At 43.6% G+C, this 17,918-nt stretch overlaps 1 protein-coding gene across 1 annotated transcript in view; it reads right to left on the reverse strand.

Annotated features, from left to right (window-relative positions):
• The window catches only part of LOC117820210 (radixin), a 118,218-nt gene extending 100,514 nt beyond the window's left edge, over nt 1–17,704 (reverse strand). The window contains exon 1 of the mRNA XM_034693923.1: nt 17,642–17,704. The gene's annotated coding sequence lies outside the window, so the exon portion shown is untranslated. The remainder of the gene's footprint in view (nt 1–17,641) is intronic.
• Between the last annotated feature and the right edge of the window lie 214 nt (nt 17,705–17,918).

Consider the following 17,918-nt stretch of genomic DNA (forward strand, 5'->3'; position numbering starts at 1 on the left):
CAGGTCCCGGGAAATAGTGGATCCCAGGAACCTGAAAGAGTCCACAGTAGACACAGTGCTGTTCAGGATGGTGAGGGGGGGGAGTGGGGGGGGGCTTCTCCTGAAGTCCACTGTCATCTCTACCGTCTTGAGCGGGTTCAGCTCCAGATGGTTCTGACTACACCAGAGGGCCAGCTGTTCCACCTCCTGTCTGTAAGCAGACTCGTCTCCGTCCTGGATGAGACCGATGACGGTGGTGTCGTCTGCAAACTTCAGGAGTTTCACCGAGGGGTCTCCTGAGGTGCAGTCATTGGTGTAGAGGGAGAAGAGCAGTGGGGAGAGAACACATCCCTGTGGGGCGCCAGTGCTGATGGTCCGGGTGCTGGATTTGATGCTCCCCAGCCTCACCTGCTGTCTCCTGTCCGTCAGGAAGTTGGTGATCCACTGACAGATGGAGGCCGGCACTGTGAGCTGGGTGAGTTTCTGGTGCAGGATGTCTGGTATGATGGTATTGAACGCAGAGCTGAAGTCCACAAACAGGATCCTAGCGTAGGTCCTGGGGGAGTCCAGGTGATGCAGGATGTAGTTCAGACCCATATTGACTGCATCCTCCACCGACCTGTTTGCCCGATAGGCAAACTGCAGGGGGTCCAGCAGGGGGCCTGTGATGTCCTTCAGGTGGCTCAACACTAGTCTCTCGAAGGACTTCATGACCACAGACGTCAGGGCGACGGGCCTGTAGTCATTGAGTCCTGTGATGGTGGGTTTCTTTGGGACTGGGATGATGGTGGAGCTTTTGAAGCATGAGGGCACTTCACACAGCTCCAGCGATGTGTTGAAGATCTTTGTGAAGATGGGGGCCAGCTGCTCAGCACAGACTCTCAGGCAGGAGGGGGACACGCCGTCTGGTCCTGGAGCCTTCTTGGTCTTTTGTCTCTGGAAGAGCTGGATTACCTCATCTTCACAGATCGTCAGCGCAGGTGGGGGGTCAGAGGGGGGTGGGGAGGGGCTTGTGGGGGGGCCAGGTAAATCAGAGTGTTCGGGTGTGGGGTGTGAAAACCTGCAGTAGAAGCTGTTCAGGTCGTCAGCTAGTCTTTTGTTACCTTCAGGGTGGGGGGAGGGTCTCCTGTAGCTTGTAACTTCACGCAGGCCTCTCCAAACTTCTGAGGGGTCGTTGGCAGAGAAGCTCTGTTTTAACTTCTCAGTGTAGCTCCTCTTAGCTACCTTGATCCCCCTCGTCAGTTTGTTTCTGGCCTGCTTGAACAGGTCCCGGTCCCCACTCCTGTAGGCCTCTTCTTTGGCCTGACGCAGCTTCCTCAGTTGAGGTGTGAACCAGGGCTTGTTGTTGTTGTATGTGCAGAAGGTCCTGGTCTGCACACACATGTCCTCACAGAAGTTGATGTATGAAGTCACAGTGTCAGTGAGTTCATTGAGGTTTCCTGATGCAGCTTCAAAAACACTCCAATCAGTGCAATCAAAGCAGGCTTGTAACTCCTGCTTTGACTCCTCCGTCCACTTCTTTACAGTCCTAACTACAGGCTTAGCCGTTTTTAACTTCTGCCTGTAGGTCGGGATGAGATGAATCAGACAGATCAGATAGTCCTAAAGCTGCACGGGGGACAGAGCGATATGAGTCCTTTATTACTGTGTAGCAGTGGTCCAGAGTGTTAGACTCCCTGGTGGGACACTTAATATGTTGTCTGTATTTAGGTAGTTCGTGGGTTAAATTTGCTCTGTTAAAATCCCCGAGAATGATGAGCAGAGAGTCAGGATGTTTTTTCTCCACGTCTGTAATCTGGTCAGCCAGGTGCTGTAACGCCTCCGTTACGCAGGCCTGAGGTGGGATGTAGACGCCGACCAGAATAAAGGAGGAGAACTCCCGCGGCGAATAGAAGGGTTTGCAGTTTATGAAAAGAGTCTCCAGATTTGGACTGCATGACTTCTTCAACACTGTGGTATCTGTACACCAACCTTCGTTTATGTAGAAACAGATTCCGCCTCCTCTCGCCTTCCCAGAGAGTTCCTTTACGCGGTCCGCTCTGTGGAGCTGAAAGTCCGGTAAGTGCAGCGAGCTGTCTGGGATGTGTTCACTGAGCCAGGTTTCAGTGAAACACAGGGCGGCGGATCTGCAAAAGTCCGTGTTTCTTGAGTTGAGGAGCAGCAGTTCATCCATCTTGTTTGCCAGGGAGCGGACATTCGCCAGGTGAATGGATGGGAGCGCACTGCGTAACCCCCGCTGTCTCAGTCTGACGAGCACGCCTGCTCGCTTGCCCCGGCGCCGGCGTCTCCGGCAAAGACCATAGAGAGCTGCGGCTCCACCAGCAAGAATCTCTGTGTAACTTAAAGGTTCAATGAAAACCGGTGTAAAAAGTTCGGCAGAGGACTGTCCAATGTTAACAAGTTCTTCTCTGGTAAAAGAAACCAGAGAAGCGGAGCATAAAGATACAAGAAAAGAGAAAAACGCAACAAGTACGAGAGAGCGCAGTACCAGGGCGACCGTCCGTGGCGCCATCTTGGATTTAGGTTAAAAAAGAATACATGTAAGAGTTGTGTGGTCTCTCTTTGTTCTTTATTGGATCTTTAATTGCTCTAGTCTTTTCATTTTTTTTGTGGTATTTATTTTACTTTTTAAAGTGTTTTTTAAACTATTTTTTAAAGTTTTTTATGTGTTATTATGATTCTTATGATTTTATTTTATGACAGCATTTTTAACTTAATTAACCTCACCGTGCAGCACTTTGCTAAACTTGATTGTTTTTTAAAATGTGTTATATAAATAAAGTGGATTGGATTAAATCTTGTAATTTTTATTTATTTATTTATTATTTAAAGCTGCTGTGAGGAACTTTTTATTTATATCAATTTTGGCGCCCCATTGTGGACAAAGTGATACCTCTTATCTCTTGTTCTGTACATGCAAAAGAAGTGTTTTCAACAAAAATCTCACCCTGTTGTCTTTTAACAGCCAGATTTTTTCACTCAATGTGATTATTTGCCATGAAAAAAGCTGAAAAAGGGTGTTTCTAAAGCCAAAAGCCAATCATGTGGTCTGAGACCTACCCCTTCTGAGTGGTTTAAGGCATTAAAAATGACAACAGAGAAGGTATCAGTGTTGTTGTTTATGGTTTTGTTTGCTTTTGAAGGTCATAAAGAGGCATCAGTGTTGGTTTCAGTCTGTTTCTCAGAGGGTGAAAAACTCCTGATAGTGTCTTTAAAAAAGGACCATGCACATCAATTAACACTTCAGTAAATATGCCAGAGTTAGCCAAAAGGCTAGTTTACATCCGTAGTCCCTTGCCAGATGTTAAAAAGGCTCCCTAAAGAGATCAAGATTAAACAAAGATAATATAGAGTAAAATAAGATCAAAATAAGAAGGTAGAGGAGAAACCAAAACACAAACAAACAAACAAAACAAAAAAAGAGAAGAAAAGAAAAGTACAAATGACTTTTAATTGAGTTCACATCAGTTGCTCATTGCCTCAGGCTCTCTGGACTCACTCTATATGAGGCGTTACATTAGTTATAATGGAAAAATTAAGTCATGAAACCTGTCAGCTAATCAGCATCAGTTCCTTCTGATAGTAACCAGTCTCATTTCAAACCCGCCACTTAAAGAGGTTACACACTGACGTCACATGAAGCCTACAGCTTCAACACCGCAGAGGAACAACACGTCTGTGATCGCACATTTTCCTCTAATTAAACCTGGCCCTTTATGTATTTCATCAGAGTAAATGCATGCTGAAGTTCACACTTAAATATGTATTCAGCAGAGGGAGCTCACATTTAGGTCCATGGATGCAGAAATGAACATACATGGGCATGTACAGGATAGATTTTTATGGACATAAGCAGACAAAGCACTGCAAGAAGAGTCCATGTACATACAAGAAAAGTCTGATACCATTCCTTTCTTTCAAATTCCTTCTGATACGGAGACCTGAGGCGAAGAAATACCCCTCACACTCTCAGGCAGTATGTCTTCTTCACCGTGTCTCCAACAGGTGTCTTCATCTCTCTGCATATTCTTCTTTCCTCTGTGCTCCAACACATGAATCCTTGTTTCTGTTACGTAACTGAGCTTTGTTGGAGGTCTTGAATTCTCCTGCACTGCGCCTGCGATTTGTGGTATTTAGATGTAAAACTGTCAAATAGAAAAACTGACATGTTTTCCTTCAAATGGTTTTCTACCTCCACAGGGTCCCATAAACCACAAGCACAATCATATTTTGTGGGTTCCAGCTCGGAGGAATCAACGCTGCAACATGCTCGGTGCTTTTACAGCAGCTACTTTCATCACATGGGACAGGATTGTAAAATAAGACGCGAGTTGGCACGGGGATATTTCTCTGTCAGAGGCATTATTTTGTGATATTTGTGCTCACAGAAACTTAATCAACATCAGATGAAGGGTCCTGTGAGGCTTAAAGGGGGCTTTAGTCATGCCTGCTTTTCATTGCAACATTACTGTTTCAGAAAGCTGCAGGATGTGTGTCAGAGCAACAATATGTGGGAATATCACCAGGGTGACTCTGCAGGGAGTTGCATGCTTTTCAGAGTGGGTCAGCAGTAAAGCGTAGGGAGGAAAACATGGCTGATTGCTGTTTTGACTGAAATTTGCAAATGGGAGAGATTGTATCAGGCGTGACCTCATTGTGCGCAGAGCTACGAGATGATGGAGGAATCTCACAGAGGAGCCGAGCTGCCCTAAATTTCTCTTATCATTCTGAAAACAAAAGGAAGCTTCTGATGCCAGCGGAGGGTGAGAGGTCAAACTGCACCTGTAAGGCCAGATTCAATCTGAGGGGCCACTTTAAACTGGCTTCAACTGAATCCCTATAAGGCAGTTGTTCTCAAAGTGGGGTCCTGGGACCCCTGGGGGCCGTGAAATAATTTGAATAAATTTCTAATAAATTATAAAATAATTAAAGTAGCGAGTCTTGCTACTGTTCATTTTCTGAAAGCGTTTAAGATCAATTACTTGAAAAGTATAAATGCTGTCATGTTGAGTCCACAAGGAATGAAATGACTCAATTGACTCAAATTGAAGTGTTATCTGTTTATCACCAAGGTACAGGTCTGAAGGATTTACATTGATACGCTTTACATCGGCTCTTAATTTAGGATCTTTTGTAGTCGAATGTTTTACCTTAACTTTGCAAAAAAAATGGTTTGTGTTGAAAACCGTTTTTGTACAGTGTTTTTATGAGAAGCCTTATAATTGCCCAATTTTGTGCATTTATTCTGTTAAAAAACCATTCTTACTTTTGTTTAGTATTTTAATCAAACTTTTATATTGAACAACATAACAAAAAACTGCAAAGATGATGTGAAGTGATTAGGATAAGGGTTAGGGTTTAGGGTTAGGGTTAGGGTCAGGGTTGTGATTAGGGTTAGGATTAGGGGTAAGGGTTAGGGTTGTGATTAGGGTCAGGATTAGGGTTAGGGTTAAGGTTTAGGGTTAGGGTTAGGGTCAGGGGTTAGGGTCAGGGGTTCGGGTCAGGGGTTAGGGTCAGGGTTAGGGTCATTATAAGGTTAGGGTTAGGATTAGGGTTAGGGTTATGATAAGGGTTAGGGTTAGGGTTACCAGAACCAGGGTTAGGGTTAGGATTAGGGTCAGGGTTAGGGTTAGGGTTAGGGTTAGAGTTAGAGTAAGGGTTAGGGTCAGGGTCAGGGTCAGGGTCAGGGTTAGGGTTAGGGTTAGGGTTAGGATTAGGATTAGGGTTAGGGTTAGGGGTAGGATTAGGGTTAGGGTTATGATTAGGATTAGGGTTAGGGTCATTATAAGGTTAGGGTTAGGGTCATTATAAGGTTAAGGTTGTGATTAGGGTTAGGGCTATGATAAGGGTTAGGGTTAGGGTTACCAGAACCAGGGTTAGGGTTATGATTAGGGTTAGGGTTACCAGAACCAGGGTTAGGATTAGGATTAGGGTTAGGGTTAGGGGTAGGATTAGGGTTAGGGTTATGATTAGGGTTAGGGTTAGGGTCATTATAAGGTTAGGGTTAGGGTCATTATAAGGTTAAGGTTGTGATTAGGGTTAGGGCTATGATAAGGGTTAGGGTTAGGGTTACCAGAACCAGGGTTAGGGTTATGATTAGGGTTAGGGTTACCAGAACCAGGGTTAGGGTTAGGGTTAGGATTAGGGTTAGGATTAGGGTTAGGGTTAGGGTTAGGGTTAGGGTTAGGGTTATGATTAGGATTAGGGTTAGGGTTATGATTAGGGTTAGGGTTGGGATTAGGGTTAGGGTTGTGATTAGGGTTAGGGTTACCAGAACCAGGGTTAGGGTTATGATTAGGGTTAGGGTTAGGGTTAGGATTAAGGTTATGATTAGGGTTAGGGTTAGGGTTATGATTAGGATTAGGGTTAGGATTAGGGTTACCAGAATCAGGGTTAGGGTTAGGGTTATGATTAGGGTTAGGATTAGGATTAGGGTTACCAGAACCAGGGTTAGGGTTAGGGTTAGGGTTATGATTAGGGTTAGGATTAGGGTTATGATTAGGGTTAGGGTTAGGGTTAGGGTTAGGATTAGGGTTAGGGTTAGGGTTATGATTAGGGTTAGGGTTAGGGTTAGGGTTATGATTAGGGTTAGGGTTATGATTAGGGTTAGGGTTATGATTAGGGTTAGGGTTATGATTAGGGTTAGGGTTATGATTAGGGTTAGGGTTATGATTAGGGTTAGGGTTATGATTAGGGTTAGGGTTAGGGTTAGGGTTATGATTAGGGTTAGGATTAGGGTTAGGGTTACCAGAACCAGGGTTATGATTAGGGTTAGGGTTAGGATTAGGGTTAGGATTAGGGTTAGGGTTAGGGTTATGATTAGGGTTAGGGTTAGGGTTATGATTAGGATTAGGGTTAGGATTAGGGTTAGGGTTACCAGAACCAGGGTTAGGGTTAGGGTTATGATTAGGGTTAGGGTTAGGGTTAGGGTTAGGGTTATGATTAGGGTTAGGGTTAGGGTTAGGGTTAGGGTTATGATTAGGGTTAGGGTTATGATTAGGGTTAGGGTTAGGGTTATGATTAGGGTTAGGGTTAGGGTTTCCAGAACCAGGGTTAGGATTAGGGTTAGGGTTAGGGTTAGGGTTATGGTTACCAGAACCAGGGTTAGGGTTAGGATTAGGGTTAGGGTTAGGGTTTCCAGAACCGGGGTTAGGGTTAGGATTAGGGTTAGGGTTAGGGTTAGGGTTTCCAGAACCGGGGTTAGGGTTAGGGTTAGGGTTATGGTTAGGGTTAGGGTTAGGTTTAGGGTTATGGTTACCAGAACCAGGGTTAGGGTTAGGATTAGGGTTAGAGTTAGGGTTTCCAGAACCAGGGTTAGGGTTAGGATTAGGGTTATGGTTACCAGAACCAAACTCAAGCAAACAGAACCAGAACCAAACCAGAACCAAACCAGAACCAAACCAGAACCAAACCAGAACCAAACCAGAACCAAACCCAAACCAGAACCAAACCAGAACCGACCCATAACCGAACCAGAACCGAACCAGAACTTAACCAGAACTTAACCAGAACTTTACCAGAGCCGAACCGAACCGAACCAGAACCAGAACCGAAACAGAACTTTACCAGAACCTAACCAGAAGCTAACCAGAACCGAGCCGAACCGAACCAGAACTTAACCAGAATTTAACCAGAACAGAACCAGAACCGAACCTGAACCGAACCAGAACCAGAACCGAACCGAACTAGAACTTATCCAGAACCGAACCAGAACTTAACCAGAACCGAACCGAACCGAACCAGAACCGAGCTCAAGTAAACAGAACCAGAACCGAACTGAAGCAAACAGAAACAGAACCGAACCAGAACCAAACTCAAGCAAACAGAACCAGAACCAAACTGGAGCAAACATTATTAATGTCCTCAGGTTGGCATTGAGAAAAATCAGATGCCTCAGTTCGGATGGTCTGATCCGATTTCTCCTCTCAGTGAGTATTTGCCCGGTCTTTGAGAAGACTCTCTCGAAAGGAACAGATGTAGCCACGATACACAGCCTCCCCTCCATCACCTGCATCCTATATCCTCACATGTGATTGGCCGCATGGTCGCCATGCTGACCAATCAAAACAAAGTTCTGCTGGGGCAGAGCCGGCTCTTCTGTAATATAAGAAGAGAAGAATATAAGAATAAATATATTTATTATTATTATTATTATTATCATTATTATTATCATCATCATCATCATCATCATCATCATCATCATTATTATTATTATTATTATTATTAATATTATTAAACAGTCATGTCTGTGCTGCTTGTTGAAAATGAATTACAGATAAATGCATGACTTCCTGTGCCTTTTCTTTTACTATCAGGCTACCCAGGAAGTTTGACCTCTTTGACCTTTACTGCTTGTTGGGTGATTGGATCGATCGGTCCATATCAGTCTTATTTACTGTGTGGGTTAACTTAAACATGCATTAGTCTTGATAACACTTGTTTTGGTTTTGTTTGGACCCCGAAGCAAAAGAGGTTTATGTAGAAAACGAGTGGATTCAACAAAACATGAAGCAAAAGCAGGAGGTGGAGGCAGGGCACTGGCATGCTCATAGAATAACAGATGAGAGATGGCACGATGTAGGATTACCCGAGCACAGGTAAACACAAAAAATCACAAGTTAAACTGCAAAACTGGCAGCTTGAACACTGGAAGGAAGGATGCAGAGCACTATACCAAACAAGTTGGAATTATTTGGTAGAGTGGAGTAGAGTAGACCAGGCTTTTATAGTCCAGCTGATGAGCTGAGTAGAAACAGGTGGGCCTCACCTGCTGCTGTGGGAGAAGCCGTCCCCACACCCTGCAGGAGAAAGAGAGCCCTGAGCTGATGTTAGCTTGTCTGTCAGATCAAAAGTCAAAAGAATTAACAGCAAACAAACAAGTTCCCTTGTAGCTCCCCTAATTACAACTCTCTTGCTCCTTCGCGAGGCGACATATTTTTAACCTTTCTTGCCGTGAGGCTGCAGAGGTTACTCTGGAATCCAAAGGTGACCTAGTTTCATGTGGGAGGCAAAGTGCCCTGGAGAAAGAATCCTCAGAGCAGTCCTGCAGCATCATCTGTCTTCCTGTCTATGTGCCTGACTTGACAGATGCTTTCAGAGTCACCTTCAGTACAAACCAGCGGCGAGTTTGATGCTGGAGAACGTTGGATTTTGTACAAGAAGAAAAGAGCCTGAAACAGGCGGATCCAGATGTCTCTGCTAGAGATGAATGTAGATCATGGTGAGCTTGAAGGTTCAGCTGCTGACCTACAAAACTCAACAAATGAACTGAGACATGAGACTGTCCATATCTCCGTTTATCAAAAGCACATGGTCTGTTTCTCTGGTTTGGGTTGCCCCAGTGGGAATCAAACCCTTCACCCTGTTGTGATTTGCTCTGTTTCTCCTGGACCAGCACAGGATGGGAACAAGAGTACAGAGCCTGGCCGGTCCAGCTGTATGCGATCCCACAGCTGCTGCAGGTCTGAATTCTCTCTCTGGATCAGTGAGCAGTCTCAACACATAGCTCAGAGCTGGGTCTGGGCGGGCTGATAGAAATGTCTTCACATATTTTTATTTCCAGCATGCTTTTAATCCATTACTTCTCTCTCCCTGAGTCATAAATTACATGTGAAAGGTTTTCTAAAGTTTAAATACTAAATTTCATCCTGCTGGCTTTTTACAGTCAAACATATCACTGGCTGTGAATCTTTGCAAAGAAAAATGTAAAACCAAACATTTACTTTGGTAGTGCTGCTGATCTTCCCGTCTGACGTCAGCCCTGAGGTAGCATTTACAGGCACATGCATCTGGATCTTATCTCTTCCTGTCAGGGTTCTAATTCACAGAACTTCCACAGGAATATTGATGTTGACATCTCTGCCCTCATTCAGCTCTCCTTCTCAGAGCCTTGACGATGACACACTTTAAAACATAAATGAGGTAAATGTTTCAAATTTGAACATTGTTGCTGTCATCACTACCCCTTCTGGTTTATGTGACTTTGTAGAGATCAGCAGCTTAGAGATGGTCTCACCAGCTCTGGATTGTAGGACAGGATGTTGCTCCACTTTTCTCTACAAGAGATGGTTGGGGCCCAGTAGCTCCTCACCGCCAAAGTCTACCAGATCTGTCACGGCCCCAGATCTGATTTCTATTCTAGTCGATGTGTTAACTTCCACTGGATCCGCTCCGGTGCATTCCGGCTGCGTCTCCGATCCGGCAGGTCTGAGTCCTCCGGATCAGATATGCAAGACTTCTATTTTTGCCGGATGCCGGAGCATCAATCTAAACAGAGCAGATGGAGCGGGACAGGAAGTCAGGCACCAAAACAAAATGAAAACATCTGGTTCATTTTCTGAATAAAACACTCTGTGTTTTATCATATTTCACTTAACTACAACAACAAACCGTCATGATGAGCGGAGCCAGGCCTGGAGTCAACAGGTCAGAGGTTTTCAGAGGACCAGAAAGACAACATGGATGAGGAGAGGAGGAGGAGGAGAATCCTTGATTCAGTAATTTACCGCGGGAAAACCTCAGTCACATGACTCCTTCTCTGTGCTAGATTCCAAAAATGCAACCGGTGGGTTTTGACAGACGAGCGAGCATGGAGCCAGACCGCAACGGATCAGAGACAGATCTGGTGGAAGTCCGATGTCAGGCTGCTCTTACATCTGTACCCGCTAACTGACATTATTTCCCTACTCTCAAGACCAGCCTGAGACAGACACTAACGTTTTTATCAAAGTGTCAACAGGCAGAGGGGGAATGTGCAGGACTCCTTTCTGCAGATTGACTTGATATGAGGTGTGTCATCAGGATGTTCCATGTTGTTGTTTTTGCTATTGAGAGTTAATTTCCTTTGTTAAAGGTGCAGAAATGAAGAAAATAAACCTCACAGATAATTTGAAAACAACATATCAGTCCTCTTTTCTCTTGAGCGTCTTCCAACTTTGCTCTATCCTTAGAATGAATCTCACCTCCCTGGTTGAAACCATTGCAAACCATTGTCTGAATCAGAAGCTAACTTAAAGATTAAACATGTTTACACCTGCTTCACTACACCCACACCCTGATGTATGTCTTTAAATGATTATTCAATAAAGAATATCATAAATCCATCCACAGGGAACACGAGCAGATCAACATCAGACCCCGCAAAAGTCCTCGTTCTTTTTGAGTAGAGCTGTTTATCCTGCAGGTAAACCACCAGCCAGGTATGTCGGGCTATAAATACCAATAGCGCCTGTTAAAACTTAAAAGACAGCTCTCCTGCTTACATCATCTCCCAGGTCGCAGAGGACACAGGGTTCAATATATCGCCATCAGTAAGGGAATAATTCAGAAGGCGTGCTGACATTTATGGTACAGTTTGTTCCTTTCAAAAGGGTGTCTGCTGTTATCTGCTGACGGCTGCATTACTCATGTTAAACAGAAGGCTGGTACATACCATGAATGCCAGCTTTGACTTCAGTTGCACATGAGGTGAGGTTAGATCTGAATACCACTGTGTGAGTCTTTGTTTCTAAACTTTTATCTCACACTGTCCAGAGAGACTAAACCCCTAAAGCTACATGAGTACAACAGTCATTTATTTAAGTTAAGTAGTTAATTTAGACAACAAAATGTAATCAGAGTAAACTTAGATGAGGAGACTCTGTGGGCAACTTTAAATGGAATGTGAGGATACACCAAAGACTGTATACAGAATAGATGAAGCCACATTAATAACACCCATCAGTTTCTTTCCTACGTGGATGAAAACTTGAGTTTGGATGGATGTTGGTTTTCTGGAGCTTGAAGTGATGATATTTAGAGGAGGTGGTGGAGTTCCATCCATCCATCACTCCATTCATCCCTCAATCCTTCCGTCCATCCATGCATTCATCATCCATTTTCCATCCATTTATCCATCCCCCATTACATCCAGCCCTCATCCATTTATCAATCCTTCATTCCATCCATTCATCCTTTCATTCATCCATTTACCATCCACCCATCATCCATTTATCCATCCTTCAATCCAATCTTCCATCCATCAATTCCATCAATCCATCATCCATCCTTTCATCACTCAATCTCTCCATTCATCCATCCATCCCTCATTCCATCCATTCATGCTTTCATTCACGTGGCCTTTCATCAATTCATCATCCACCCATCATCCATTTATCAATCCTTCATTCCATCCATTCATCCTTTCATTCATCCATCCATCCATCCATGAATCCATGCATTCATTCATCCGTCCATCCATCTATCTGTCAATCAATCCCTATTCAAACCATCCATCATCCATCCCTCATTCCATCCATTCATGCTTTCATTCATGTGGCCTTTCATCAATTAATCATCCATCCATCCATCCCTCCATCATCCATTTATCAATCCTTCATCCATCCATTCATCATGCTTGCAGCCTTTCATCCATTCACCATCCACCATCCTTCCATCTCTCAATTCATCATCCACTTTTCTATCCATCCATGAATCCATGCATCATTCATCTATACATTTATTAATCCATCCATTCAAGTTGACCCAGACATCCACCTTGAGGTATTCTGCGAATTTCCCAGATCAGATAGGGTTTGTAATCCCTCCAGAGAGCTGTGGGTCTACCCTGAAGTCTCCCTCCTGTTGGATCCGCCTGGGAGACCTCTAAAGGAGCTCAAACCACCTCAACTGGCTTCTTTCAATGCAAGTTCCTGATCCTGTCTTTAAGGCCACCAACAGCTCATGAACAGAAGGGAGGGCCTGAACCTAGACCGAGTGGTAAATCAAAACTTTGACTTCAAGCTCAGCTCCCTCTTCACGACGATGATCCAGTAAAAGGTCCTCATTACTTCTGACACGGCACACACCCACATGTCAATCTCTGTCAACTCTCACTCACTCATCAACAACGCCCTGAGATACTGCACTCCCTCACCCGGGGCAGACTGGTGGATGTTCTGTACTCCTTTGGCACTTTTCTAATCTTTGATCGCTCACATCAGGTAATGTCGGTCCCTCCTTTCATTTGTCGCCTGTCTCCATAGTTCAATGAAGGGAATCGGTCCCCCAGGTTGATTTACCTGCTGCTGACAATTCAAGAATCTGACATGACAGGACACACTTCATAGACACTCACTATCTCAGTGTTCACATAAACTCTGCTGTTAAAAAGGCTCGCCCACAGACAGACGTTGAGCAAACCCTTCTTATTAAAGGTGACATATCACGCTTTGTTCATCAATATATATTGGTCTAAGAGGTCCCCAAAAACATGTCTTTAAAGTTTATGCTCAAAAAAACACTTTGAATTCAGATTTTGGTCTGCCTGAAAAACCCTCTTCTTCAGTCCTCCTCAGAACACTCTGTTTTCTCTCTGACCACGCCCCCTCAGGAAGTGGATGTGCCTCGGCTGTCCAGCACGTTGATCTAATGTTTACATGTTGGCTGAATATACACGGCTGCTCAGAGATCACGTTACTTCAACCCTCTGAATCTGATCCAGAATCTGATCCTGACGGAGAGGCGCCTGTAGCAGGACCGTTCTGAAGGATTGGTCACAGATTTAGTGTTTCTTGTTGTTTTATTTATCAGTATGTAGACGTGTGTCTTGGTACACAGCTACGAACATGTAGCTATGTGGCTATGCTAACTAGCGCTAGCACTTATCCATGACAAATAAAAATCATCCACTAGATCTTCAAATCTGCAGACGTGGGGAGTAAAACCGACCTCTGCCAGAAAGGCAGCGGGACCTTTTCTGAAGGATTTGTCACAGATTCTATGTTTCTTGTTGTTTTATTTGTCAGTATGTCGACGTGTGTCTTGGTACACAGCTGCAGCTACGACATGTAGCTATGTAGCTACGCTAACTAGCGCTAGCACTTATCCATGATAAATAAAAATCATCCACTAGATCTTCAAATCTGCAGACGTGGGGAGTAAAACCGACCTTTGTGTTTATTAAGACAGCCTACAACTAGCATGCCTCCCTCCTAAGCTCCTTGTTAGCACACGTGTGCAGGGAATGAAAAATGGGGGAGGGATTCAGTATTATTTTATACAGTCTATGGGCTGAACAAGCTCCGAGCTCTGACTCCGTGACAGACCGGATATTGTTGTTACGTAACAAAAACACGGAAGTCTGAAACGGCTCGTTTCACACACATTTACAGAAAGGTGGAGAAATCAGAACAGGGGCAGAATGGATTTTTTTCATTCTCGGGGGGTTTGTAGACATGCCAGGGACACATATTTCAGGTAGAGAACCATTAAAAAGTCAATTTTGCATGATATGTCACCTTTAAGTAACAACCGAGCTGATGTATGCTTCAGGTATGTTAAAAGGGAACATTACATCACTGTTTGCAGGTCTGTGTAACCTAAGGAAAGCATGAGGTGTTTGGGATTGTTTGAGTTTTCTAGGAAGAGAGAGATATTTAACAGCTCTGTAAAAACATCTACAAGAAAAGTTATGAGAGAATAAAAGCTGCACAGACACGCACCCTGTCATTATCTGCTGCGCGCATCCACAGAGCACAAACACCTAAGTCTTGTAAGGAGACTGGTGAAGTGTGAGTTCTGGGTTTTATTGGAGACATTCCGGTTATGTAACGAAGATGTGTTTAGGTTTACATCACCTAAACTGCAGAACAACCTGAGGAGCTTCAGACCAGCGGAGCCACATTTGTACATCTCGGACTGATGCTTCAAGTCTATAATTCTGCTGCTTCTGACAGCACAGAGTTTAGACATGAGCCAACCCTGATGTTCTGCTTCTTGTTGAACCGTGCGCTCATGGCTTTCAGAAGGAGATTATAAATTTAAGTTAGAAAAACAATCACAAAGCCACAGTTGATTCCCGTGTTTGTAAATTTTGCTCTCGAACTTTCCAGGCAGTAAATTTCCATATCAGGTTTGTGCTCATAAATCAAAAGGCTTGAACAAACTTTGGGTTTGCTAACCGCAGTCAGCGAGGAACCAAAAGACCCTCATAAACTTTGAGGGTTGTGTAATCCTCTGACTGTTTCAGCCTCACTAACTGTGTATCCCACGCCCGTGCATTGTTAATCTTAGTCTGAATTCTGCTAAATATCAAACATTTTAAGAACAAAACTAGGACTGAAAGGAACTTTTATAGGAATACTGAAAGCTGTAAATAAAAAGCACGACACTCTGCAGCTCTCTTTGACTTCATGGTGAAAAATTGAGAGCCTGCATATTCCCTGTTTCAGGCCACTTAAGCTGCTCTGGTGTGCCTGCTGTTTCTTATTTTCAAACTTTATCGCCCAGTGAAGTCGATGTTGAAATTTCATGGCATGTCACGCTCTGAGGAATTTTTGGATTAAATGAATCCAAACAGTCCAGTTAAGATACAATCAGCTCATTTGATCATAAAACTTTGAATGAAATATGAAAGCTATAAGGCTGATGCTTTCATCCTTTATTCACTCTCAAGTGTGAACTTTCCTGCTCTGGGATTTGATTTGTATGTTGTGTGTGTATGACAGTGTTTTTTGTATTCCTGTATTTATTACTTTTTATACCTTGATTGTTTTTGTCTCTTTTAAATGGCACCTAATGAAGACGGCACCTTTTAATTTCGCTGCACTTGTTGCAATGACAATAAAGGCATTCTATCGATTATTGCAATAGCATCCTCTACGGTACACCCAACACCCTCCTCAACAAATTACAATACATACAAAACTCAGCTGCACGCCTCCTCAGTCACTCCCGCTCCATAGACCACATCACCCCAGTCCTCCAGAACCTCCATTGGCTCCCCATCCCCTCAAGAATTCAGTACAAGATCCTCCTCATCACCTACAAAGCCCTCCACAATCTAGCTCCCTCCTACCTCACCGACCTTCTGCAGCCATACAATCCCTCCCGCAACCTCCGCTCCACCAACGCCAACCTCCTCACCCCTCTCACCAAACCCAAGCACCGAACCTGGGGGGACAGGGCCTTCTCTGTTGCTGCCCCCACCCTCTGGAACTCTCTCCCCCAACACCTCAGATTCTCTCCCTCACTCACCAAATACAAATCCGGACTCAAAACACACCTATTTAGAAAGGCTTTTAAACTAGAATTGATTGATTTTTTTTTTCTTGTTTTGTTTTATTTTGCTGCCTTGCTTTTCTTTGATTTTTTTTTGCTTTTGTACTGTTTTCCTTTTATTGTATAATTTTATTTTATTTTCCTGTAAAGCGCTTGGAGAATCTTTTAAAGCGCTTTTCTAGGCAAGGCAAGGCAAGGCAGCTTTATTTGTATAGAGCATTTTATACACGAGGGCAACTCAATGTGCTTTACATTAAAACATTAAAAGCATTGGAGACATTCAGACAAGCATAAAAGAACACAACTAAAATGACTAATATGATAGAACAGAAAAGAAAAGGAAAATTAGAAATATTATAAAAATTACATTAAAATTTTAATTTAAAGTGGGTTAAAATTATCTAAGATAGGAAGGCAGTGACAAATAAGAAAGTCTTAATCTTTGATTTAAAAGAGGTGAGAGTTGGAGCAGACCTGCAGCTTTCAGGGAGTGTGTTCCAGATATGTGGTGCATAATGACTAAACGCTGCTTCACCATGTTTCCTTCTGACTCTTGGGACTGAAAGCAGACCAGTACCTGATGACCTCAGAGGTCGAGGTGGTTCATAAAGTAGTAGCAGATCAGCAATGTATTTTGGGCCTAAACCATTCAGTGCTTTATAAACCATCAGCAGGATTTTAAAGTCTATTCTCTGACAGACAGGAAGCCAGTGTAGGGATCTAAGAACTGGAGTGATGTGGTCTACTTTGTTGGTCCTTGTTAGGACTCGAGCAGCAGCATTCTGTATGAGCTGCAGGCGTCTGATGGACTTTTTAGGGAGTCCTGTAAAGACCCTGTTACAGTAGTCTAGTCTGCTAAAGATAAATGCATGGACCAGTTTTTCTGCATCCTGCTCTATAAATAAAATGTATTATTATTATTATTATTATTATGCTATTCTATTCTATTCTAGAGATGTGATCTCTGCAGATAGGAGGTGAATATATATGTATTTATGTTATTTATTGGGCAGCGAATCTGAGACTTACTCTGTTTCATCCTATATAAATACTGTTTTATGTCTCCTCAGACAGTCTGGGTAAAGATAGAAAAATGTTGCCTGAAAGCTAGTTCAGGCAGACAACTCGGGCTGCACTGATTCATACTGACACGTCTTCCTCTCTATCAGCTGACCAAACATCCTCTCATTTGACGGTCCATTTAAGCTGCAAACTTTCAACCCCACCTCCTCCCAAGCATCCACCTGTAGTCTCCGAGGGGGGTTAGGCCTATCTCATTACTCTTCAATTTCTGCATCAAAGTAGTGAGTAGTAATGATGTTCAGAAACATAGACGCCAAACACAGATACTGTATGCTGTAATAATAAACTACAGCTTAAAGTAACGTGAGTTGTCTGAATGAAATGTTTTATATTATCACCAAGCAGGAACCTCCTATTGTCAGGACCAAAACAAGGAAGGTTCATAGAAAGAGACTCCAAAACCCTAAACAAAGCTTTACAATGATAACAGAGAATCTAAAACACCTCTGCAGAGCAACTGAGGTATGAGGGAGACCCAGGAAAACCCTTTAACAACAGACAGGGCACTAGAGGTGCCTTAGAAGATAACCAAAAGACTCACCTAACTTCAACTCAACTATTTTCTTCTTGAGATCCCAGAAGAGCTCCTCTCACTAACTCTGAAGGTGAGCTAATGAGTCAGCACAGGACTGGAGTCTACATGTAAATATAAGCTTCCCACACCTGCTCCCAATCAGGGGCAATCAGGCACACACACCTGACTCTGCTCTGGCTTGATTACTTCACTGAGCTCAGTGAGTGGCCAAAATGAATTGCTGAAATGTCCACTTGAGGCTGGCCCCAAAAGGCAATTAATCCCCATTAACACCCATGTTAAA

The sequence above is a fragment of the Notolabrus celidotus genome, chromosome 10 (genome assembly GCF_009762535.1).
Source record: "Notolabrus celidotus isolate fNotCel1 chromosome 10, fNotCel1.pri, whole genome shotgun sequence".
NCBI lineage: Eukaryota > Metazoa > Chordata > Actinopteri > Labriformes > Labridae > Notolabrus > Notolabrus celidotus.